Genomic DNA, 25753 nt, shown 5'->3' with positions numbered 1-25753 from the left:
ATATAAATAACTGCATCAGGCCGCTCAGAGAGGTGTCACGTGACGACCAGCGTACATGCGGGAGGTGCGTGCCCTATAACCAATTAACTAGATTGAAGGCGAATATCACCGCAAACTATGCGCAGAGGGTGCTTAACTGGTATTCTACAATGTGTAACCAAAGAATAATGCCCGAGTGGCAACCTATACATTGATAGAAAGAAGTATCACGATACGAGGACTAACCGGGCAGGAAAGCCTGAGCTTACAGTTAGCAACACTAAACAGACAAAACACTACCAATCTATCCTTAGCAATGACAGTAAAAGATCAACAAAATACTGATTCTTACTTGTAAAGACGCACACAGAATAAAGCAGTTGTATCAAGGCGGGTTGCAAGTCCGTGCGGTTAATTTAAACTACTGGCAAAGTCTCGGACAGACCCAGCCAACATTTATATGTGGGGCCCATATGGGTATGAAATGGGCTGAAAAATGGGCCCCATATGGGATTGTCCGCGGGTTCCATAATGGCCCCATGTTAGTTGCCCACATGGATTTCATATAGGATGGCACTTGCCACTAGGTGGGACCCAAGTGGGCAACATGCACAAGACCCATCTCGGTCCCAGCTTTAACCCAGACAAAATTTATATATGGGGCCCATGTGGGTATGAAATGGGCTGAAAAATGGGCTCAATATGGGATTGTCCGCGGGTTCCATAATGGCCACATGTTAGTTGCCCACATGGATTTCATATAGGATGACACTTGCCACTAGGTGGGACCCAAGTGGGCAACATACAGAAGACCCATCTCGGTCCCAGCTTTAACCCAGACAAAATTTATATATGGGGCCCATGTGGGTATGAAATGGGCTGAAAAATGGGCTCAATATGGGATTGTCCGCGGGTTCCATAATGGCCCCATGTTAGTTGCCCACATGGATTTCATATAGGATGACACTTGCCACTAGGTGGGACCCAAGTGGGCAACATACAGAAGACCCATCTCGGTCCCAGCTTTAACCCAGACAAAATTTATATATGGGGCCCATGTGGGTATGAAATGGGCTTAAAAATGGGCTCAATATGGGATTGTCCGCGGGTTCCATAATGGCCCCATGCCAATTGCCCACATGGATTTCATATAGGATGACACTTGCCACTAGGTGGGACCCAAGTGGGCAACATACAGAAGACCCATCTCGGTCCCAGCTTTAACCCAGACAAAATTTATATGTGGGGCCCATGTGGGTTTGAAATGGGCTGAAAAATTGGCTCAATATGGGATTGTCCGCGGGTTCCATAATGGCCCCATATTACTTGCCCACATAGATTTCATATAAGATGACACTTGCCACTAGGTGGGACCCAAGTGGGCAACATACAGAAGACCCATCTCAGTCCCAGCTTTAGGTTTTATGTGGGTACTACATGGTTTCTATATGGGCTGAAATACGGGCTGTAAGTGGGTTTGTCCACGGGTTCCATGTTGGCCCCAGCAACTTGTTCATGTGGGTTTTAAGCAGGAATTCACAGGGCTTTAGGTGGGGCACAACTAGGGATCATACGCATGGGGCCCCATTAAGGATCATCTGGGTTCCATCTAAATGAGTAGCAACACCACACAAATACATTTTAAAGCATTAGAGCACACAGTGAGATTAAAAGTTTTTCAAATATCAATTTTATTGAAACTACCAATCACATTATGCTATATTCTGACATTTGCGGAGACAATATTTAAGCTGTTTGAAGAGTATCTTTTTAAAGGTATATACCTAATGTTTAAATAATTGTAATAATTAAAGTTAATACACATTTTGAACCTGTATTTAAACAATCTTTACTCAAAGCTTTGGGCATTTGAACAGGAAATACAGTGAATTAGTGTTGTCAAAAGTACAGACCGCAATACCAAGTCGGTACTGAAATTTAAAAAAAATTTGACGCTTTGAGCACTGTTGATCAGAATCGTAAATAACTCTGATTGCCCATTGTGCTCACACGCTCATCAAATGTGATTGGCTACAATGACCAGCGCTTCAAAAACATGTTGTTAATATAAATCAATTATGCTTTTCACTGAGCGCTTAAACAGATACACACGGGAGTGTTTGAATGCAGGTGCCTATTAACCTACCGGTCCGCTGGTTGATGCCTGCTTGTGCTTTCAAATGCTCCCGCTTTGAAAACACTTTCAAACACTTCTTTCTGCTTTCAAACGCTCCCGTGCGTTGATCATTGTATCCAATCACAGACACATCCAATGAGCGTGTGAGCACAATGGCCAGTCAGAGGTGTTTACGATTACAGCTCAACAGCGTTCATAGCAGCATTTTTAACATTTCAGTACCGACTTGGTATCGCAGTCTGTACTTTTGAGAACACTAAAATACATACAGTGGGGACAATTATAAGCAGCAGCCACTATACATTTTTCAGTACTGCTTACACTGTAGACAGTCATTTGTGCATTCTAGACACCCTCAGTCCTCCTCCGTCTCTTGTCCCAGTGAACCATTTTGAGAGTTCCCACTCAGCTTCTTGCCGGTTGATCTTTGACATCACCAGTGCAGTCTTTTTGAGAGCCTCTGCAAAACAATTTGTTTTTTAGATATAGCTATACAATATAACATTAAAAATTTCACTTTTTTGCTTGGTTTAATCAGGGTAATATTAAAAATGGTGCTAAATCTGACTAAATGTTATTTTCTGCAGTCGATTTAAAATGTTTAATCTGAATGTAAAAACTGTTTGAATTAGGGCTGTCAAGCAATTACATTTTTTAATCTAATTAATCACACATAAAATTTGCCTGAGAAGTTAGTCCCAAAATATAATTTAAAGTAATCAAATAGAAATATTTTTGGGTGAACTTTACTGTTTGTTTTTATTCATATTGAAATATGAAATTATACTCTAAATAATAAACTAAATGTCTAATGGAGTAAGTCATTGAGTCATTCATTCGATTCGCTCAAATGTGAACGCAACACAGACCCGGGTGGGCAAGAAAAGTAACCTGCGCATGCGTTTTATCAGATGATGTTGTATTTAATTCAATAAAACACATGTAAGGGATGATGGTGTTGATGATTTACCTTGGATACGAGAGTGAGTCTGCAGTGTATGTGTATTCGCACACAGCACCGGCAGGAACATCGCGCTCTGACACGGACAGTGTAAAAACGCCCAGAGACTGAACATTTTTTGCCCTATATCTTGCATTTTAGGCACACCGTTTTCTTAAGCCTTTTATAGAATTGCATTCTATAGGGTTCATTACGCAGTCAGTTGTTGCCCTGCATCATATTTTTCATGACCTAAGTAGGGGCGGGGCAAGTGCGCTAAATGCGTTAATAATTTTAACGCGTTATTTTTTACCGTAAGTAAATAATCAAAATGTACGCGTTAAATCGACACCCCTAGTTTGAATGAATGATTTAATGACTCACTAAAATACATGTTTCATTACTTTTTTAACAAATCTCTTGTCGCCACCTACGGGTGTAACAATGTGACAATTTTTATTTTAAGTGTCAAGTTCCTTTCAAAAGGTGATTTACTTGCTACTGTAGACAGTGTTTATATCTAAACCATAAACTTTTTACTTCTGTGATCATTTGAATAATTGTAACACAGAAATAACAATAGTGTGGTTAAAAAGACCTGAATATTAAGTCTGCATTTTAAAACAAAGGAGGATGGTTAGTATGCAGACCTGCAAACTCAGAGTAAAAAAGGTGACAGTGGGGGGTGGGGGGTGCGTGCCCCTGGCTCGATTTTTTTTGTTTGTGATTTTAATATGCAAATTACACATTTCTGAGCGTGACTTAAAGTGAATGACATTTAATATTTTAAAAATAATTTTATTTACAACAAAGAAACGCCTGCAACTCAGGGAAGTGTTGTGAGGCATGACACAAATAAAAAGAAAAGACTGACATTAGGGGTGTAACGGTACACAAAACTGACGGTTCGGTACCTTGGTTTAGAAATCACGGCTCGGTACGAGTTCGGTACAGCAGTTTTACAAAATTGCTTTTTATTTATTTTTATATTTAACAGTGGTTTACTGAAGAAGAAAAAGTGTCTGTCCTTGAATTAATTCAATTATATCTAAAAGTTTATTGAAGACATTTCTGTAAACTATATAGGGAGCCCTTACTTGCACACTAATATTAAAGGTCCCGTTTTTCGTGGTTTTTTTTAAGCTTTGATTGTGTTTACAGTGTGCAATATAACATGTGTTCATGTTTCGCGTGTAAAAAAACACAGTATTTTTCACACAATTTACTTATCTGTATACCGCTGTTTTCACTGTCCTCAAAACGGCTTGACAGATTTCCCTGTTCTATGAAGTCCCTCCTTCAGAAACACGTAACGAGTTCTGATTGTGCCAGCGGTTCCCGTGTTGTGATTCGACAGCAGCTTAGGGCACGCAGAGCGCACGTTACCGGAAAGGTCGCGCCTCTCACCATAACGGGGATGCATGCGCTCAATGATCTCTAAGTACAGCGTCCCTGGGAAAGCCAAACAAAGGTGACTTGACTCCGGGATGAAAATAACAGCGTCTCGACGACATGGCGACAAACATTATACAAACGCAACCGAACGCAGCACTTCCTCTTCTCCACGCGGGAGCAACAAGACCACGCCCCCTTTTTCGCGTACTCTTGTGGGCGGCGGTTAATCGACAAACTGTTCTACTGACGTAATTAAAGCAGGATGTACAGGTATGTAGAACAAACCGGCCGTTCGCTGTAGGCTTTGAAAGGGAACTTCTGTTAAATAAAATATCTCGCTTGGCATTGAACTTTGAGCTTTATAATTTTACAGGTATTATTTATGCTCTAACAGCAACATTACACACTAACTAAAGTTTGAAAAATGGGATCACGAAGAACAGGACCTTTAAAGGTTAACAACAGAGCCAAAACTATTAGCCTAAATTCAGTTGCTATTTATTTTTAGGTATAATAATCAACACTCAAATAACACATTGTATGCAAACATGTAAACTTCGCATAAGGCAGTTTTTGCATTAACTTCTAAATCGAATTGTAAAATTGTTTTTCATCCAATTCATTGTTGAAATATAATAATTTATACAGTGTCTGTCATTTTCATGACAGGTTTATTTAACATGCTTGAAATAATCAAGACATCACTAACAGGTAAAGTAGAATATAATGAATAAATAGTAGGGCTGCTCGATTATGGAAAAAATCATAATCACGATTATTTTGGTCAATATTGAAATCACGATTATGTAACACGATTATTTCACATGACTTTGGGAATGTGTTGTATTTATTAAAAATACACCTTTCAACAATTCAATTGAAATTGTAACATTTGTTGTACTTTTTGAACTATTAAAATAAATAATATAACATATATTCAAATCAAAGTATAAAAGTATTCACGTAAAAATGATAACCACAACTAAATAAGATCAACCATATGGTTCGGCTATATGCTTTTCAGGTACGTCTAACATTATAGTTTTCAGGTACAGAAATGTATCAAATGTAAAATAACATTGCAAATTTGAGTGCATAAATTAAAGATTAATCCTATTAAACTTACAAAAGCTATTCAATCAAGAGCGGTGAGTGATGTCCTTGTCTTTTGTTGTTTGACATTAAAGGCTACTGCCTCTTTAAGACCTAATGATCGGATATGCGTCGTCTTTATCGACTGTATAAAGTTTATTTAAGGCTGCGGCATATACAGACTATGTCTGCTAGGATACTCATCAAGATGGACATGTTGACATACGTTTTGTGTGAGTTTGTCCGTTCAAGAGCAAGACTTGAAAGATAACTCAATATTTGCGCGCTGAGAGACGTGTGCGCGCTCTCGGATGAGCACAGAGATACATTTTCTCACAGCGCGCGCGGCTTCTCATTCGCGTCTTCTGGCACTAAACCCGGGTGACGACGGTGAAAACGACTGGTCATATTCGAACATATGGCAGCACTCGCATGCATTGAACAAAATTTACAAAGAGAGAATTATTTGAAAAATATGAGGGGAAAAAAGGACGTTTACACGGCACCCCTGCTCTCGTCAGTTTTTGTTTCTTTATTAGATTGTCATAGGTCACTCTGTTTAATTTTCAAGTGGTTAAACAAATTCGTGGTGTTCCCTTGCGTTGCAGCCACTACGATGTAGCAAATCTTGCACGCATGTTTCTGCTCGTCGTCTGATTCCTCGAAGCCAAACTGTTCCCAGACAACGGAGTTGGTTTTGCCTTTTTTGCTCACCAAACGCTGCTGTAACTGCCCTCCTTCTGCCATCTTTACTCGCGCCGAGTTTTTAAATTCCAGCGGATGATATGCACACGAGACTCACGACCTGAGAGAGATTTGTGGCTTCGGGAGGGGCGGATGAGCGCGTGAGCGCGTTTCATTCAGAACGCAAGACAAAATAAGAGTGTTCTTGCAAAACTGAACATGGCAAAATAATCGTTTTTTCTCGATTGTACTATTTTGGTGATCGTTGGGAGGCAAAATCGAAATCGAAATTCGATTAATTGCACAGCCCTAATAAATAGGCTAATATAGTGCATATATTTATTGAAAGAGTTGATTTCTCCAGTGAATTAAATTCTGTGGACACTGAATGACTGCCTGAGGTAAATGTGATGCTAACATTACATGACAAGATGGGCATTCATGTTTATTGGTCAGTGATCAGTCACACCACATCGAGCGTCAAAATGGCATTTATCGTTTGAATTTCGTGGTAAAATGGACTGAATACTTAATATGTTCGTGTGGAAACTCGAAATTGAAGTGTGTTCTGCGCTTAAAACAAGCCGACTGTGAACTGTTAAAGATTGCATTCGGAAACAGTTCGGTAACGTTACACGCTTGTGACATAAACGCACACATCAACCTGATCACTTTATTTCGTTTATTTCTACTGGCAGTGAAAACGCAGATATGAATGTTAGCTGTACAACGAATCGTTGTCATTTCGGAAAAAATATTGTGTGGGTGTTTGAAGCGAGATCACAATTTAACAATTAATCAGTAGCTCTATTTTCTGATAATATGTGGCTCTGTACATTTCTGATATGTAGAACTATTACACTTATTTCAAAATCCTAACTACACATTGTATTATGTTAATTGTGTAAAATCTAATTAAGTAAGTACATTTAAAGGAACACTCCACCGTTTTTAGAAATAGGGCTTACGGTATTCAACATCTTTCCTACATTTAGATATGTGGGCAAATGCATTTTTGTCTCAGTGCATGCATTGTTTTAGTTTGGCAGGGTCGCCGCTAGCTTAGCTTAGCATAATGAATGGAATCCTATGTTGCCAGCTAGCATGTCCTGAGTAAACATGATAAAAAAAAAACCCAACCTAATTACTTCTTGTGGCCTGCATATTCACAACGAGTACAAACAGCGATGCAGATTAAGACTAGGCGATTTCCTAGGCGGGGTGCGTGTCCCAAAACCATATTTGCTAACCTGTTAGCAACTTAGGTCGTTGGCAATGGGAAATTGCATTGCAACCAACAAAGTTGCTAACTTAGTTAGCAACTATGGTTTTGGGAAACGCACCCCAGATATTGACTTGGGACTATATTATGGGGAAGCACAGGCGAAGCACTGCTACTTGGGCGCAGAGATATCACACAACACATGAAATCCCCAAACTTCCGTGAATAGTAGGTGGCTATTTTTCATACAGTACATGAATGGCGATGAACATGGCTTATTTTGTTAGAGACGAAGAGGGTTACTTAGAAAGTCAAGATCCAGAACCATAGCTTGAGTTTTCAGAAGAGGAGCTACGCCTGCGTGCTTTGGAAATAGAATGACAAGAGGAGGAAGTTGCGATCGCTCAACAGCCGGAGGACGTGAGGAGGATTTTTCCGGTGTGATAAAGTGAACTGGAAAAAACTGCATCGCTATTTGTACTCATTGTGTATACGCAGGCCACAAGAAGTAATTAGGTGTTTTTTTGATCACTTTTACTCGGGACATGCTACCTGGCAACATAGGATTCCATTCATTATGCTAAGCTAAGCTAGCAGCGACCCTGCCAAACTAAAACAATGCATGCACGGAGACAAAAATGCATTTGCCCACATATCTAAATGTAGGAAAGATGTTGAATAAGCCCCATTTCTAAAAACGATGGAGTGTTCCTTTAATTAAATTAAGTAAAATCAAAACACCTCACATATCACAAAAGGTTCATGAATCCATTCCATACCATAAGTGATAGTGCAGCAGTGCTCCATGCAGTGTAGCAGATGAAGAACAATCCTCCACCAAATCGCCATTAATCAGCGGAATCCTCTGTCAATCTGGGGTGGGGTCGGCTGACAAGTCCTTAAAAAGCAATGTATTGAAAAATACAACAAAATGTATTGAAATTCTAACAACATTTGCCATTATAAAACATTCAGACAACATGAACAAATGGTGAACTTTGAGACTTAGTTTGTATACAATTAAAATGTTAAACATATTTATATTCATATATATATATATATATATATATATATATAAAAAATGAAATACCCAAATTACATTGGATTCACAACAACGGTCTCTTTTCCTAGATGTATCATAGCAAGGTAAACAAAATTGTAGCTTTAAAAAAGCCAAATGGCACACAGATATCAATCTAATAAATTTACCTGCAGCCGCATTTTTCCTGTCATGACATCTCTGAGAGTCATGAGGGTCTTTCCCTTGATGTTCTCCAGTGAATTAAATAAAGGACTGATGATGATGATGGTGATAAGTTCTTCTTTCTTTATGTCACTTCAGAGGAAGAAAAGACAAAAGTTACTCAGATTTATTATCACTAGTGGAGGAAAAGGAAATGTCTTACAAATGTAATTTTGATGATGAAAATAACTTTTAACTACATTAATCCCAATGTAAGTGTAAAAAAGTCCACCCTTCACAAATGGATTCTTCCAAACTCCCCCACCTCTGTTCGTGATTTGGACTGTTCCAAAAACTTTCCGCGGAGTTGTAAACAAGCTATCAGTGAGTGAGGCTGCAGAGATGCGATTGTATATAGTTATTAACATTTAAATTAGTCAGAAGTGCCATTGACAGTTCTTGTGGATTGTGTGTGCGTGCAACTGATTGTAAGTATTTCGCGTCATTAGTGATTATTGCTAAGAGACAGGAAAGAGCGCTGCCGCGGCATTCCGCGTGAATGTTTACAGTAATAATTCGGTTTGCACATTATGTTGTTGCATAAATACCTTGTATTAAGGCCATATAATCTCACTGTGTTCTTATCAGTAAAGTATTTGATGCTGCACTTATATTGTATAGACTTTGAAGTGTCTCAGGGAACATGTACGAGCATGTTATTCATACAAGTTAGACGCATGCGCTGTAAACACTACGTGCAATAGGCTGGCGGTGCGATAGCATAAACATTTTATTGAGTCTGTAATGCATATATTTGGGTTTATAGCTATTTATTTAATGTGCAATTTAATATGATGCTTAAAACTAATAGTGAAGTGTTTTTTTATAGTTAAGTATTGTTTATAGATCTGTGATTGTGCATTTATGTTTATTCATATTTGTATATTGCTTGTTTACAGAACCACACGCACTCCCATGACAAACTCTAATAAATAATCTTGAAGTACAGACTGGTGTGAGACATAATGTTCTGACCGGACATCCTGTAGCCGTTCAATTACTCCGAACCAGAAATATAGAGGGTGAACAGCAGTTTTTACATGGTCCTTCGAGCCGGATTAGTGGACTGTTGCAGCCATGTCTCACACAGAAAGAGATCCCCCTGCTGTGCGACCAAGAAGAAGAGTTAACCCTCCAGTTTACTTCGAAGACTACGAGCTCAGTATACCTGGGCCTCGTCAACAGCAACCACGGTCACCTAGCTACCAGGGTGCACATGATGATAAACCACCAAGTACTACAGGTCATTCCAGATCCACTTCACCAGTTAGCCAAGCATCGGAGCGGTCAGAATGGATACTGAATGACCAGTGGGATCGCACTTCTGAAAGACTGAGAGAGGAGAATGCTGCATTGCAACGGCAAGTGAGACAGCTACCAGAGCTTACAACCATGTTAGAGGAGATGAAGAGGGAGAACGCAGCCTTGCAACGACAAGCTAGCCAGCTCCCGGAGATAATCTCTGCAGTCAAAGAGATGCGTCAACAAAATGTTGCACTTTTTCATGAGCTTCAAAGCCTGAAATCTGAGCGGAGAGCTCCACCTGAATCAGTCACTTCCCCGATGCCATCACCACGCTCTCACTCTCCAGCAGCTCACATTCAAACTCCCCAGCCATACCATCCAATACCAGCCCCACGTTCGAGGCCGCCGCCTGCCGCTAAAAGACAGCTGTGCTTAGCTGTGCCAGAGGAAAGCACAGAGCTGATCGATGATCTGAGAAACATGAACATTTCCTCCTCCTCACATGAGAGAGCCTCCTTTCCAACACAGTATTTCGACTCGCCGCAGTTCAGGTATCCAGACTCTAAACCATATTCCCTGTCACATCAGCAGCCTGAGTTTATGGTCACATTACAGGACCAGAGGAAGCCAGTTCACACTGAATACCCTTCAGAGCATCAATTAACCTCATCTATCCATGAGAAACCCTATAGAGGTCCAGCCCCTACCATCCCTTTCCTGACGTCTCCTGACCCTAGGGAGTTTTCAAGGCTGAGAATTGCGTTAGAGAACATCCTGCCTGACGATGCTACGGAACACTTCAAGTTCCAAATCCTCACAGACCATCTGAAATTGGAGGAGGCCCTCCTGGTGGCGGACTCTTATAGCAATTCGAGGTTTCCCTTCACGAACACTATGAGAGCTCTGAATAAAATGTATGGTCAACCTCACCAATTAGCCCTGCAACGAATTGCTGAGTTGATGGATGGACCTAATATACGCAGTGGAGATGTCAAAGCCTTCAGGATGTTTGGGTTGCAGGTGCGCTCGCTTGTCAGTATGTTGCAGCAGCTGGGCCACAAAGGCAGTGTAGAGCTGGAATGTGGATCACATGTGTCTCGACTCCTAAGTAAATTGCCACATGACCTCAGATCTAGTTTTAAACGGTACACCCACCCTCTGCAAGTTGCTATTCCAACACTGCTGGATTTTGCTGATTGGCTGGAATATGAGCTTCAGGTACAGGAAGACAGTAGCCAGTATGCTTGTCACCCAAAGCAGGACTCCTCGACACGCATCAGAGAGGTGAGAAGAGAGCCTAACCAGCCTCGCAGACCAACTACTATTCTCCTTGGGACTGAAAAGGCACCGTCCATGCTGACGTCTTCAGCCATGTCTAAACCAGCTTCATTCCGAACAGAGAAGGTAAAGGCTTTTTGTCCATACTGTGACAACAACAAGCATTATTTGAATAGCTGTGACAACTTCAAGCTTCTTAACAAAGACATGAAGATAGACTGGATAAAGACAAAGAACCGGTGCTGGCGCTGTGGTCGTGGACATCAAGCAGCTAACTGCACACTTAAGACTCTCTGCCCAACCTGCAACAGGAAGCACCTTCTGGTACTGCATGACATCAATGATCAAGTCAAGCCACCTCAGCAGAGTACAGTTCCTTCTAGTGCTGTTTTGTATGTTGACCGTCCAACATCTGGCAGTAAAGTGCTACTCAAAGTGACCAAGGTTCTGATCAGGAATGGTAACAGGGCGATTGAGGCTTATGCAGTGTTGGACGATGGATCAGAGCGGACCATCATTCTGCAGGATGCAGTGGAGAAATTGGGACTTGTGGGGGAGCCCGAGGACCTTGTGCTTCGCACAGTGAGACAAGATACCCAGGTAATTCACGGGGCGGCTGTGACTTTTACTGTGTCCCCAACTGTTAAACCCAGTAAAGCCTACAAGATCCGAAACGCATTCACAGCTAAAGCACTTGGTCTAGCAGAACATACCCACCCAGTCAGTGCCCTGCAAAGGAAGTTCAAACATCTTGCTGGGTTACCACTACAACAGCTGGACAAGGTACATCCTGTACTTCTCATTGGCTCTGACTGCCCCCACCTTATCACATCTATACAGCCAGTTAGACTGGGTCCCCCTGGTGGTCCGGCAGCAGTGAGAACACGTCTGGGATGGACCCTGCAGGGTCCAACTCGAGAATTGGGCAGCCATCTTTCCCCTGAGCAATGCTTCTTCACCTCGCTGCAGCCCATCAATGACCTTTATGCAAATGTGGAGAGACTGTGGCAAATGGATGTTCTGCCCTATCAGAGTGAAAAGGTGATCACCAGGTCACGCCAAGACAAAGAGTCAATTCAGCTTCTGCAAGAGAACACAGTAAGAGTGGATATTGATGGTGTTCAGCGATATGCTACTCCTCTGCTTCGCGTCAAGAACATGCCTCGTCTATATGCCCGTAAGGAAGCTGTCTTACCACAGCTGAGGGGAACAGAGAAACGGCTTGAAAAAGACCCTGATCTGGCTGCAGCATACCAAGAGGAGCTGGCCAAGCTAGTGCAGGCTGGGTATGTTGTCAAACTTAATCAGGAGCAGGTGGACAGAACAAAAGAAGCCTGGTACATCCCGCACCACATAGTGCAGCATAATGGGAAGAACAGGGTAGTCTTTAACTGTTCATTCTCATACCAAGGGCACAATCTAAACGAGCTCTTATTACCTGGTCCAACACTTGGTCCATCACTTCTGGCAGTCCTTCTGCGTTTCCGGGAACACTCTATTGCCATCAGTAGTGACATCCGTGGCATGTTCCATCAGGTACGCCTTTTGCCAAAGGATAAACCACTGCTGAGATACGTCTGGAGAGATATGCAAAGAGACAGACTCCCTGATGTCTATGAATGGCAGGTGCTGCCGTTCGGGACAACTTGCAGTCCATGTGGTGCTTCGTTTGCTTTACAGAAGCATGTCATAGATCACAGCCAGCCTGGAGAGGACACACAGGTTTCTGTGGAGAAGTCATTCTATGTTGACAATTGCCTTCAGAGCTTTGCTTCCCCCAAAACAGCCAAGAATCTAGTCGACAAACTTTACAGCCTCCTAGCGTCTGGTGGCTTTGAGCTACGACAGTGGGCTAGCAATGACCCTTCAGTTATCAGCCATCTGCCAGTCGATATTCAGTCTCAGAACAGCATCCTCTGGCTCGGTGAAGGTCACCAAGATGCCCAGGAATCAACTCTTGGCCTAAATTGGAATTGTCAATCAGATAACCTCTCTTACAAACGACGCAAACCTGACTGTCAAGTGCCCACAATGCGAAGTATCTACCAAATACTTGCTAGCCAATATGATCCCCTTGGCTACATTGTCCCTTTCACTACTCGAGCTAAGGTAATAGTACAAAGGTTGTGGGACAAAAAGAGAGAGTGGGATGACCCACGACTACCAGAGAACCTACTTGAGTCTTGGAAACATTGGGAGAGCGAGTTGGAAGACCTACAGCACATCACTTTGCCCAGATGTTATTGCAGCAAAGAACTGGACTGTTCCACTAGTAATAGGCAGCTTCACATCTTTTGTGATGCCTCAGAGAAGGCCTATGGCTCTGTGGCGTACTTAAGAACAGAGAACCCTCAAGGTAGAGTGGAGGTTGCCTTTGTAACAGCCAGGTCCCGTGTTTCCCCCAAGAAACAACAAAGCATTCCACGTCTCGAGCTGTGTGCAGCACTTACAGGGGCGCAACTGGCTAAAGTCCTCAAAACAGAGCTAACATTACCACTCAGCAGCGTCACTTTGTGGTCGGACTCCACTACAATACTGACCTGGCTTTTATCAGATTCTTGCCGCTTTAAGGTTTTTGTGGGAACCAGAGTGGCAGAGATCCAGGACTTAACTGAATCTGATACCTGGCGTTATGTACAGTCGAACGACAACCCAGCGGATGACATTACAAGAGGAAAATCTCCCTCTGATCTCACCAAAGACAGCAGATGGAATCAAGGTCCAGCATTCCTCAGACAGACACCAGCCAGCTGGCCAAAAATGCCACCATTTGCTCACGTAACACAAGACAGTGAGCTGAAAAGGTCAACCTTCTGTGGACTGGTAATTTCTGCTCTGTCATTACCAGATCCTCACCAATTTCGCACCTTCACGGACTACCTAAAGGCTCTCGTACAACCATCGAATGAGAGCTCTCCTTCAATTCCTACTGCAGAGGACTATAAAGAAGCCGAGCTCACAGCCCTCCGTCAGATCCAGGAGGAATCATTCCCAGACGAGGTGTCGCACTTGAAAGCTGGTAAACCACTGCCAAGCAGTAGTCGACTGCTATGTCTAGCCTCTGAACTGGATAACAGCACCAATCTCATTCGTGTTGGTGGTCGTCTCAGACAGATCAGTCCGCTAGAAGAGGATAACATCCACCCCATCGTCATTGATCCACATCACCCACTCACCAAGTTGATCATCAAAGACTATGATGATCGTCTGCATCACCCTGGACCAGAAAGGGTGTTTTCAGAACTCAGGAGAAAATACTGGGTATTAAGGGGACGAGCAGCAGTCAAACATCATCAACGCCAATGCATTGAATGCCAGAAATGGCGGGCCAACCCGCATCCCCCCAGAATGGCAGACCTCCCACCAGCCAGGTTGAGAATTCACCAGCCAGTTTTCTATTCTACGGGGATAGATTGCTTTGGTCCCTATCTTATAAAGGTGGGACGCAGAAATGAGAAACGTTGGGGGATCATTTTCAAGTGTATGACCTCACGCGCAGTGCATATTGATCTCCTCACAAGTATGGACAGTGATTCATTCCTGATGGCCCTTCGTCGCTTCATTGCACGGCGAGGCAAACCCTCTGAAATCCTTTCAGATCAAGGAACGAATTTCAAAGGTGGGGAAAAGGAACTTAGGGATGCTTTTGCAGCTCTTCAGCCTGAGCTCCAGGCTCAACTTGCAAGCCAGCAGATTAAGTTCACTTTAAATCCACCCAGTGCACCACATTTCGGTGGATGCTGGGAGCGGGAAATTCGATCCCTGAAAACAGCTCTGCAAGTAACCCTCGGAGCACAGACAGTCACTGAAGAAGTGTTGCGGACTGTTCTCATTGAAATCGAGGGTATACTGAATGCCAAACCAATTGGCTACACATCTTCAGACATCGCCGACCCAGATCCAGTTACACCCAACATCCTGTTGATGGGGCGGCGGGATGCCTCACTTCCACAAGTGACATATCAGGATTCTGAACTCCTTAGCAGAAGGAGATGGAGGCATAGTCAGCTGCTAGCTGATCACTTTTGGAGGCAATTCATTCGTAACTACCTACCTAGCCTTCAAACCAGACAGAAATGGATGTCAGAGAAGGAAAATCTACAAGTAGGTGAAACTGTTATGATTGTGGACCAACAGCTACCTCGCGCACTTTGGCCTGTGGGAAGGATTACACAGGTCTACCCAGGAAAGGATAATCGGGTCAGATCAGCTGAAATCAAAGTGAAGGACAGAACTTACTTGAGGCCAGCGACCAAAATTATCAGCCTACCTCCCTTGCCTGAGTGACATTCCAATACTTAGTAAGGCCTTTTAATTGTTCAAATTCACATTGCGAATTTGGGGGCGGCTGTAAAAAAGTCCACCCTTCACAAATGGATTCTTCCAAACTCCCCCACCTCTGTTCGTGATTTGGACTGTTCCAAAAACTTTCCGCGGAGTTGTAAACAAGCTATCAGTGAGTGAGGCTGCAGAGATGCGATTGTATATAGTTATTAACATTTAAATTAGTCAGAAGTGCCATTGACAGTTCTTGTGGATTGTGTGTGCGTGCAACTGATTGTAAGTATTTCGCGTCATTAGTGATTATTGCTAAGAGACAGGAAAGAGCGCTGCCGCGGCATTCCGCGTGAATGTTTACAGTAATAATTCGGTTTGCACATTATGTTGTTGCATAAATACCTTGTATTAAGGCCATATAATCTCACTGTGTTCTTATCAGTAAAGTATTTGATGCTGCACTTATATTGTATAGACTTTGAAGTGTCTCAGGGAACATGTACGAGCATGTTATTCATACAAGTTAGACGCATGCGCTGTAAACACTACGTGCAATAGGCTGGCGGTGCGATAGCATAAACATTTTATTGAGTCTGTAATGCATATATTTGGGTTTATAGCTATTTATTTAATGTGCAATTTAATATGATGCTTAAAACTAATAGTGAAGTGTTTTTTTATAGTTAAGTATTGTTTATAGATCTGTGATTGTGCATTTATGTTTATTCATATTTGTATATTGCTTGTTTACAGAACCACACGCACTCCCATGACAAACTCTAATAAATAATCTTGAAGTACAGACTGGTGTGAGACATAATGTTCTGACCGGACATCCTGTAGCCGTTCAATTACTCCGAACCAGAAATATAGAGGGTGAACAGCAGTTTTTACAGTAAGGTTTAGAAACAATGGTTAAAACAGACTAATATCTTACTGCAGTTGATAAATGGATTCGTTTCTGGATCTTCTTCCAGTGCTTGATCAAAAATAAATGTAAACAGACATCTTATCATTAGCAGTTGGCTGTGATCTACATAGAGTTTCCTAGTGTAAATGATGCTTTTATCAGTCACTTTACTAATTCCAATGTCCCTCGTTTTAAACTAACGTTACAACATTATGATACATGAGAGGAAACATTGAAATACGTGCAAATACGCTAATCGCGATTAGCATCTCATTTCAACATCTTTAATGAAGCAGTAAGTTACACAGACACTGCAGGTTGTAACGTTACGTCTGTTACCCATTTCTAAAGCTCTCATGTGTACACAGAGCATTTATTTAAGTTAATGAACACCATTAACACAAGATTTGTTTATCTGCATTATTTAATATTCCATTAACTATATTAACACGCTCATCCGCTTATTTTAATTGGATACCTTTTAAACAAATATATTTATTTAGGCTATTCATCTATCTGTGTATCTAAAATGATATTGGGATACATACATTAAGTAACGTTACATGAACACACAACACAACTTTACTATGACTGAAAAATATTCTCTTACCTGATATTGCATATGTTTGCAGTACCTCACAGATCCAGTCTGAGTCTGACCCTTCCTCTGTGTTCTCATTCCAGCTTTTGTTCTCCGTTAACATGCCACAACTCAAATTAGTTAAAAAATAATAACTTAACAGACACAATAATCGGGGACTGACAGAAATCTTGCTGAGCAGTAGCACGCGACTCGTTACCAATTCAAACCCACGTATTTTGAAACTCGACCGGTAAAAGGGCGCGCACAGTTGTCATTGGCCAGTTACGTAGATGACAGCACGATTAACCAATCATGATGCAAAGAAGCAAGGTGAAACAACCAATAGCAATTGTTTCAGCATGGTAATGGAAAGATTATTTTATTTTTCAAAGAAATGTATGTGTTTAGTGTTATTTGTAGGCTGTATTATTTGATTAGCTGGTCGAATAGTATTTTCATGACAAAGTATAAATAAAATACATTACTGCATGGTAAACTATAGCCTCACACACAAAATTGTACACAAAATCACACAAAAAGTTTATGTTGCACTGCTCTCCAGGATTAAATGACATCCATTATTATTATTATTGATACTTATAATAATTATATTTTAACATATACATTTAGATTTTTGAATGGTTTTGAACGAAATAGATAAAATGCTAACAAAATAATAATTTGAAAGGCATATATTTCTTGAAGACATGACATTGAGTCAACATACAGATCTGGAAAAAAAATGTATATTGATTTATAAGGTTTTTTTTAACCTTTTTCAACAGCTTAGCATTACATGTTATATCAACATTGTGTCAACGTTGAAACAACAACTTACATTATTTTAACCATATTTAAACTTTGAAGGAAAGTGCTGACTAAAGGATTGAAAAAGAAAATTAAACTGCACTTTATTATGTAACGTTTGCTTTATTAAAAAAGTTTGTTTGCTGCAAGTATAATTTCTTGCAGTTTTTTGTTCGCTTTGTTACTATTTTCACAAGCAAGGTGTACATTTTCAAAACTCATAGTGCTAATATCACAACAGATCATCAAAAGTGCACTTTTTTCAAACATTTCAGCATATTTTCAATTGTGTGAATACAATACACAAAACCACAAAGTATCCTTTTCACTATACAAAATAAGTGTTTCATCTTTATAAATGTTTAATTCACAGTTCATTGGACCGAAATATTTGCAATTTGTGAATAGAGCAGAATAGAGTATAAGGGAGTGGAAATAGTCAATGACGGTGTAACATCAGACAGATGGCATGAAATATAGCATTTTATATTACAGTATGTATGCCATGTGATACTGTAAACCGATTACCATGGTAGAGACTGTCACATTACTGTAACTGTAACCCTTATAAAGCTCAACTACAGTAGATTCAGTCATATACAGTGAGAACACTTATTGGCAGCAAACTCTGATATAGCACAGAACCTCATGGCAGTGTCATAACTTTATCACACCAGATAACACACTGAATACTATTACAAACATCATGGGTTCAATGACACAAGTTAGGTAATGTAAGTGTATTTTCTAATGAGGCATATGTAGCCTGTGTTACTGTAAATAATTCAGCAACGAGGGAGATTTGAAACAAGTATCTTGCATTGTTCGCTGTTGGATGAACTGATTGTTTAAAGTACTAAACTGAAAGAAGATAATATTGTGTTTCGGTGATTAAACCAACATATTATAATAATCTTGTGTTTGAAACAATGATTATGTGGGCTGAAAATATGTGCAACTGAATGAAAGCATGAGATCAGGTTTTGAAAGAATGACGAGCTGTTACAAGTGTGAGCAGTTTGGATTTTTGTACCAAGAGTTTTGAAAATGTACACCTTACTTGTGAAAATAGTACCAAAGCGAATAAAAAAAAAACTGTAATTTACATTGGATTCCCTTCAAAAATATGAATTTCCATTCTATCTTTCTTTACTTGGGCTATTTCACCATCTGATGAGCCTTACCTTTCAATGTTCAAGATAATATACCTCATTATTTATATACTGAATTATATACCCAGGTAGAAGAAATCAAAACTAGCAACAACCATGTGCAACAGCCATTATAATCCCATTATTTTGATAGATTAAGTAGCCTTGTGTAACCCATTCTTCATTTTCATATTCTTCATATCAAAATATTTTGAACAATTTGTATACATTTTAAAATAACTGTATGGAGATAAGCATTTGCTGTAACTCACAAAATCAGGCACTAAACACATTTGATATTTAATGTTAATGACTGTGTCTCTTGCCCAATTTCAGACACTAAAATATGTGTACCAGGCCATTTCTGACACCACCAGGGTTTGACCTAGTTTACCTCTACCAGGGTTCTTCAACTCCTGACTTCTGAACTCATCAACAGCCTTTAAGATCGTTTTTCTTGCTGAGTTTAATTCTAGCTTTAACCAAACATGCCAAACAAGCTAATAACAATGTTCCAAATTACTTGTAAGTTAAAACAGGTATGTTTGATTGGGGTTGGTTTTAATGTCTGCTGGACACCAGCCCTCCAGGACTGGAGCTGAACAGTCCTGGCATATATTATACTCACATATAATGCACTCCTAACCCCATTATTCTCTTACCCAACCCACCCATTTTTGGCTTGTTTGCCCATATTTGGTTTGTCCAAAAGTGCTCCATATGTATTTCTCCATTCTGACACTGATCCAAATATCACCTATGTGGGTACTACCCATAGACTGTATAAAACATGACGTCTCCAGTAGGTTTCTGAAGAGCATTTTTAAAGCCCAAAGTGGACGGAGCCAGCTGGAAGGTTGCCACTTGGTGCTACCTTGGACCCATGTAGGCAGCCTATATGGGGCTGATTGTGTGTCCTACTCATATGGTTTATCAAAGCGGGCCCCATATGAGTTTGCCCATTCAGAACCCATATAGAGATTACCTATGTGGGTACTATCTTGGGCCCATGTAGGTAGCCTATATGGGACTGATTGTGTTTGCCCATGTCTCACCCATATTGTTTATCAAAGCGGGCCCCATATGAGTTTGCCCATTCAGAACCCATATAGAGGTTACCTATGTGGGTACTATCTTGGGCCCATGTAGGTAGCCTATATGGGACTGATTGTGTTTGCCCATGTCTCACCCATATTGTTTATCAAAGCAGGCCCCATATGAGTTTCCCCATTCAGAACCCATATAGAGGTTACCTATGTGGGTACTATCTTGGGCCCATGTAGGTAGCCTATATGGGACTGATTGTGTTTGCCCATGTCTCACCCATATGGTTTGCCTAAGCGGGCCCCATATGTATTTCCCCATTCAGCAACCATATAGAGGTTACCTATGTGGGTACTATCTTGGGCCCATGTGGGTAGCCCATATGGGACTGATTGTGTTTGCCCATATCTGACCCATATGGTTTGCCCAAGCGGGCCCAATATGTATTTCCCCATTCAGAACCCATATAGAGGTTACCTATGTGGGTACTATCTTGGGCCCATGTGGGTAGCCTATATGGGACTGATTGTGTTTACCCATGTCTGACCCATATGGTTTGCCCAAGCGGGCCCAATATGTATTTCCCCATTCAGAAACCATAAAGAGATTACCTATGTGGGTACTATCTTGGGCCCATGTGGGTAGCCTATATGGGACTGATTGTGTTTGCCCATGTCTGACCCATATGGTTTGCCCAAGCGGGCCCAATATGTATTTCCCCATTCAGAACCCATATAGAGGTTACCTATGTGGGTACTATCTTGGGCCCATGTGGGTAGCCTATATGGGACTGATTGTGTTTACCCATGTCTGACCCATATGGTTTGCCCAAGCGGGCCCAATATGTATTTCCCCATTCAGAAACCATAAAGAGATTACCTATGTGGGTACTATCTTGGGCCCATGTGGGTAGCCTATATGGGACTGATTGTGTTTGCCCATGTCTGACCCATATGGTTTGCCCAAGCGGGCCCCATATGTATTTCCCCATTCAGAAACCATAAAGAGATTACCTATATGGGTTCTACCATGGGCCCATGTGGGTAGCCTATATGGGACTCATTGTGTTTGCCCATGTCTGACCCATATGGTTTGCCCAAACGGGCCAAATATGTATTTCCCCATTCAGAACCCATATAGAGGTTACCTATGTGTGTACTATCTTGGGCCCATGTAGGCAGCCTATATGGGACTGATTGTGTTTACCCATGTCTGTCCCATATGGTTTGCCCAAGCGGGCCCAATATGTATTTCCCCATTCAGAACCCATATAGAGGTTACCTATGCGGGTACTATCTTGGGCCCATGTAGGCAGCCTATATGGGACTGATTGTGTTTACCCATGTCTGTCCCATATGGTTTGCCCAAGCGGGCCCAATATGTATTTCCCCATTCAGAACCCATATAGAGGTTACCTATGTGGGTACTATCTTGGGCCCATGTGGGTAGCCTATATGGGACTGATTGTGTTTACCCATGTCTGACCCATATGGTTTGCCCAAGCGGGCCCAATATGTATTTCCCCATTCAGAACCCATATAGAGGTTACCTATATGGGTTCTACCATGGGCCCATGTGGGCAGCCTATATGGGACTGATTGTGTTTGCCCATGTCTGACCCATATGGTTTGCCCAAGCGGGCCCAATATGTATTTCCCCATTCAGAACCCATATAGAGGTTACCTATGTGGGTACTATCTTGGGCCCATGTGGGTAACCTATATGGGACTGATTGTGTTTACCCATGTCTGACCCATTTGGTTTGCCCAAGCGGGCCCAATATGTATTTCCCCATTCAGAACCCATATAGAGGTTACCTATATGGGTTCTACCATGGGCCCATGTGGGCAGCCTATATGGGACTGATTGTGTTTGCCCATGTCTGACCCATATGGTTTGCCCAAGCGGGCCCAATATGTATTTCCCCATTCAGAACCCATATAGAGGTTACCTATGTGGGTACTATCTTGGGCCCATGTGGGTAGCCTATATGGGACTGATTGTGTTTACCCATGTCTGACCCATATGGTTTGCCCAAGCGGGCCCAATATGTATTTCCCCATTCAGAACCCATATAGAGGTTACCTATATGGGTTCTACCATGGGCCCATGTGGGCAGCCTATATGGGACTGATTGTGTTTGCCCAAGTCTGACCCATATGGTTTGCCCAAGCGGGCCCAATATGTATTTCCCCATTCAGAACCCATATAGAGGTTACCTATGTGGGTTCTACCATGGGCCCATGTGGGCAGCCTATATGGGACTGATTGTGTTTGCCCATGTCTGACCCATATGGTTTGCCCAAGCGGGCCCAATATGTATTTCCCCATTCAGAACCCATATAGAGGTTACCTATGTGGGTACTATCTTGGGCCCATGTAGGCAGCCTATATGGGACTGATTGTGTTTGCCCATGTCTACCCCATTTGGTAAACCCATATGGGGCCCATTTGTGTTGCCCATTTTAAGCCCATGCACTCATTTCCCATTTGTGACCCAGCTAGGACCCACATTGGTAGCCCACCAGTTTTCTCCCATATGGGACCTACTTAGCTGACCCGAGTGGGCCCCATATAAGATGCCCATTTTTGGACCATGCCCACTTGGTTCCCATGTAGCCCAAGCATAAACCACGTGGGGCCCACATATACATGTTGGCTGGGGAATGCTACCAGCGTGCAGCGATCCTGAGTCACTTGTGATTGGCTAATAGTCCAGGTGAAGCGAGGCGTCTTCTAGTAGGAGGGAGAGAGAGTCACAGTAAAGTGTCTGATGCTTAGCGGCCACAAGGGGGCCTTTTTTACACTTAGATAGTCTTTACTTTTTTGTATAAAAAATGTAGTTGGTCAATCAACCAAGTTATTCATCCAATACACTAACTTTACATTACATTCATTATGAAATTTAATTAGGAAATGAAAATATAATAAAATAAAATATTTCCCAGACTTTTCAAGGGCCCTCTCTCCCCTTGGGGCCCTGGTAATCAGTACTGGTTTTACCCCCAGTCCGACGCCCCTGTGAAAGCTATAGGGAACGCCCGTATATTCAGGCATGCGCTCTAAATTGAGAATTAATCATTCCTTTGACACAAATCATTGTGTGATTTGCGAACATAGCCTTTCGTGGAAGGCAAGACCCAGCAGAAATATGCCGGTGCCGGCTGGTCGCTTCCCGCTGTTTCACTGTTCGCATTTTGATATCGGCAAATCAGTTTGGGCAGGGATGCAAACAACGTGATTATTCACAAGTCCAACATTCAGCCATGCAAGAAAACATGCACTCTCCCTGAGGGAAGACGTGGTCAAAAAGGAAGTTGTCTTTATACAGTATTTCACTATGATATATAATCCGCAGCATTTTATATTTAAGTAACTTGTAGCGTATTCTTAACCTCATTATTCAAACAAAATAATCAATAAAGTCTCACGTACCAAAAGCAATCAAGTTCTCTTTAATAGAGAAAAAATAGGCCTATGCATTTTCATTTTCATTGTTAAAGGTTTTATTGACTGGAATTTCAAAGATGTTCAATTATTATTCTTTCAAATTTTATGCCATGTATATTCCTGACCAAAAAACAAAATTTTTTTCAGTTTATCATTTTGAATAGAGGTTGATGATATATTTAATATCCCTTGGAGTAGAAAATAAATATTCAATAATTTGAGCATGGAGCCACATTATATCTATGGGACTGAACCAAAATTAAGAAACCCAAAGTAAAACGTTTTAAAAATTTAAATTTTAATGACCCAAATGTGTTCGTCTGAGAACCTCACCTTTTACTTAACTGGTGTAGCCTACACTGTGTGGTACAGTACAAATATTTTGAGTGTCCCTTTTTATGCCTGGCTCAAACTACAGGAGTTTTAGGCCGATTTATGGCCGATTTTCCCCTCCCGAGATTCTGAGAAAAAATCTTGTCCACGACCTCGATCGGTTCCGATGTTCGGCGCAGAGTATCTGGTAATGTGAGACGTTCACAGATAAAATCTTGCCCCTCCCGATCTGCTCTCACACAAATCGGGCTCGCCCCGATCATATCAAACATGTTTGATATTTATCGGGATGAGCAAGATTGTAATAACGTCAGTACTGTCACAATAGCCAATAGGAAACAAGTCTACGACTATGTATGTGCGCGCGTGTGTGTGTCTGTGTGTGTCTATGTGCGCGCGCGCGCTGTGTGAGAGAGAGAGAAAGCTGCAAACCATTGTTTCTTATAAGTAGACACATTTCATAATACATAGCCTACTATACTAGCACCAATTGTATTTTCATATTACAGCACAAATCTACACTGTAAAAGGTGACACTGTCGCTTTTGAACTAGGCAGGCAATATTATAACGGCAAACATTCTAGCACACTATAGCCCTATTCGCACGGGTTTAGTAGGCTATTATCTGGGGACATCTGGTGATTTGTATTAATTGCAGAGAATGTCTGTGATCTTAATCCCGTCCGAATCGGCCATGTCTGTAATATGTAAAGTAAATATTCCCCCGCAAATGACCTACCATATTTCGCCAAACACGGAGGCCCTGTGATAATATTAGTCCCGTGCGAATCGGCATCTCTGTGATTTGGCTGGGTTTAGGCGGATATCATTTTTGCAAGGTTTTTGTTTCCTGTGTGCATTTTTATCTTTATCTTTAACGAAGAATGGCACTATATTATATTGCTCAGTTCAGTTTTTAATTGTAGCGTCTGTTCTCTAACTTAACTAAATTATTATTTTTATTACTATAAAACAATCAAAATGATATTGATACAACTGTTTATAATTTCATACAGCTATATCTATAACGAAAAAAAACATTAAGTCTTGACATCATATCCGGGAGATAAGTCAGTAAATTCGAGTAAAATCACAGGCTTTGCTTATCCCGTGCGAATGCGCCACGCAAAATTCAGATGTGGGGAGTAATTTCTAAATCACACGAGGTCCCCAGATAATACTAATCCCGTGCGAATACAAGGGCTTATGATAGTAATATAAGGTAAATTTTACCTCCATTTCTCGCTGAAGAACTGACAGTCCATGTTGATCCCGTCTCCCCAACCATTTTCTCATCCACACTCGTTTATTCTTACGCTTTTGTTTTTTTTTTTTCACAACAAGCGATCATTATTGATAGAGCAAGTTTTCGGTTTACAGTATCCATTTTCCCCGATTCCGATCTGCTGCGTAGATCACGTGACGCGCTTCCTCTGGCACGATAATCTTAATAACATTTTGTAGTGTGTGATGCTTCACGAATTTCAAATCTTGTAGTGTGAGCATGTTTAAGATTTGAGGGAAGAAAATCTGCAAAGATTCTCCTGAAGTGTGTGCTGCAACCAGATTTTACAATCGGATAGGATTTTAAAACTCCTGTAGTGTGAGCCAGGCATTACTAAGATTTTCTTTCCCAGAAGTTGGCAACCCTAATGATAACATTCACATGCCCAACGCGTCTGTACATGACGCCAAAGGTTTCTCATTGAAATGGGAGTACCCAGCTGCGCGTCGAAAAAGGACGCCGAGGGGTCCTGGCCAAGCGTCAATATGTGACGAGTTGGGAGTAAGAACGTGTTGCTGAAGATCATCCATGGTAAAACTATGTCTGGCCTCCCTCCACTATTGATTCTGTCCTGGAATTGTTACATGATGCCCTCTTGAGATCAAAATGATAAGAACTAAGGGCGAAGACAAATGGCATGGGAGATTCAGTAATGAGAAAAATGAGGAAGACATCGATGACTTTGCAGAAGTGGAG

At 41.5% G+C, this 25753-nt stretch overlaps 1 long non-coding RNA gene across 1 annotated transcript; it reads right to left on the bottom strand.

The window, feature by feature from the left end:
- Positions 1-1647: 1647 nt before the first annotated feature.
- On the bottom strand, positions 1648-17231 carry LOC307123468. Its single transcript, XR_013816166.1, has 4 exons — positions 17014-17231; positions 8659-8785; positions 8229-8347; positions 1648-2576 (listed from the first exon to the last, which is right to left on the bottom strand). It is a non-coding gene; the product is annotated as an uncharacterized lncRNA (long non-coding RNA).
- Between the last annotated feature and the right edge of the window lie 8522 nt (positions 17232-25753).

The sequence above is a fragment of the Gobio gobio genome, assembly GCF_949357685.1.
Source record: "Gobio gobio genome assembly, chromosome: 3".
NCBI lineage: Eukaryota > Metazoa > Chordata > Actinopteri > Cypriniformes > Gobionidae > Gobio > Gobio gobio.
This window is presented reverse-complemented; position numbering and strand designations above follow the sequence as displayed.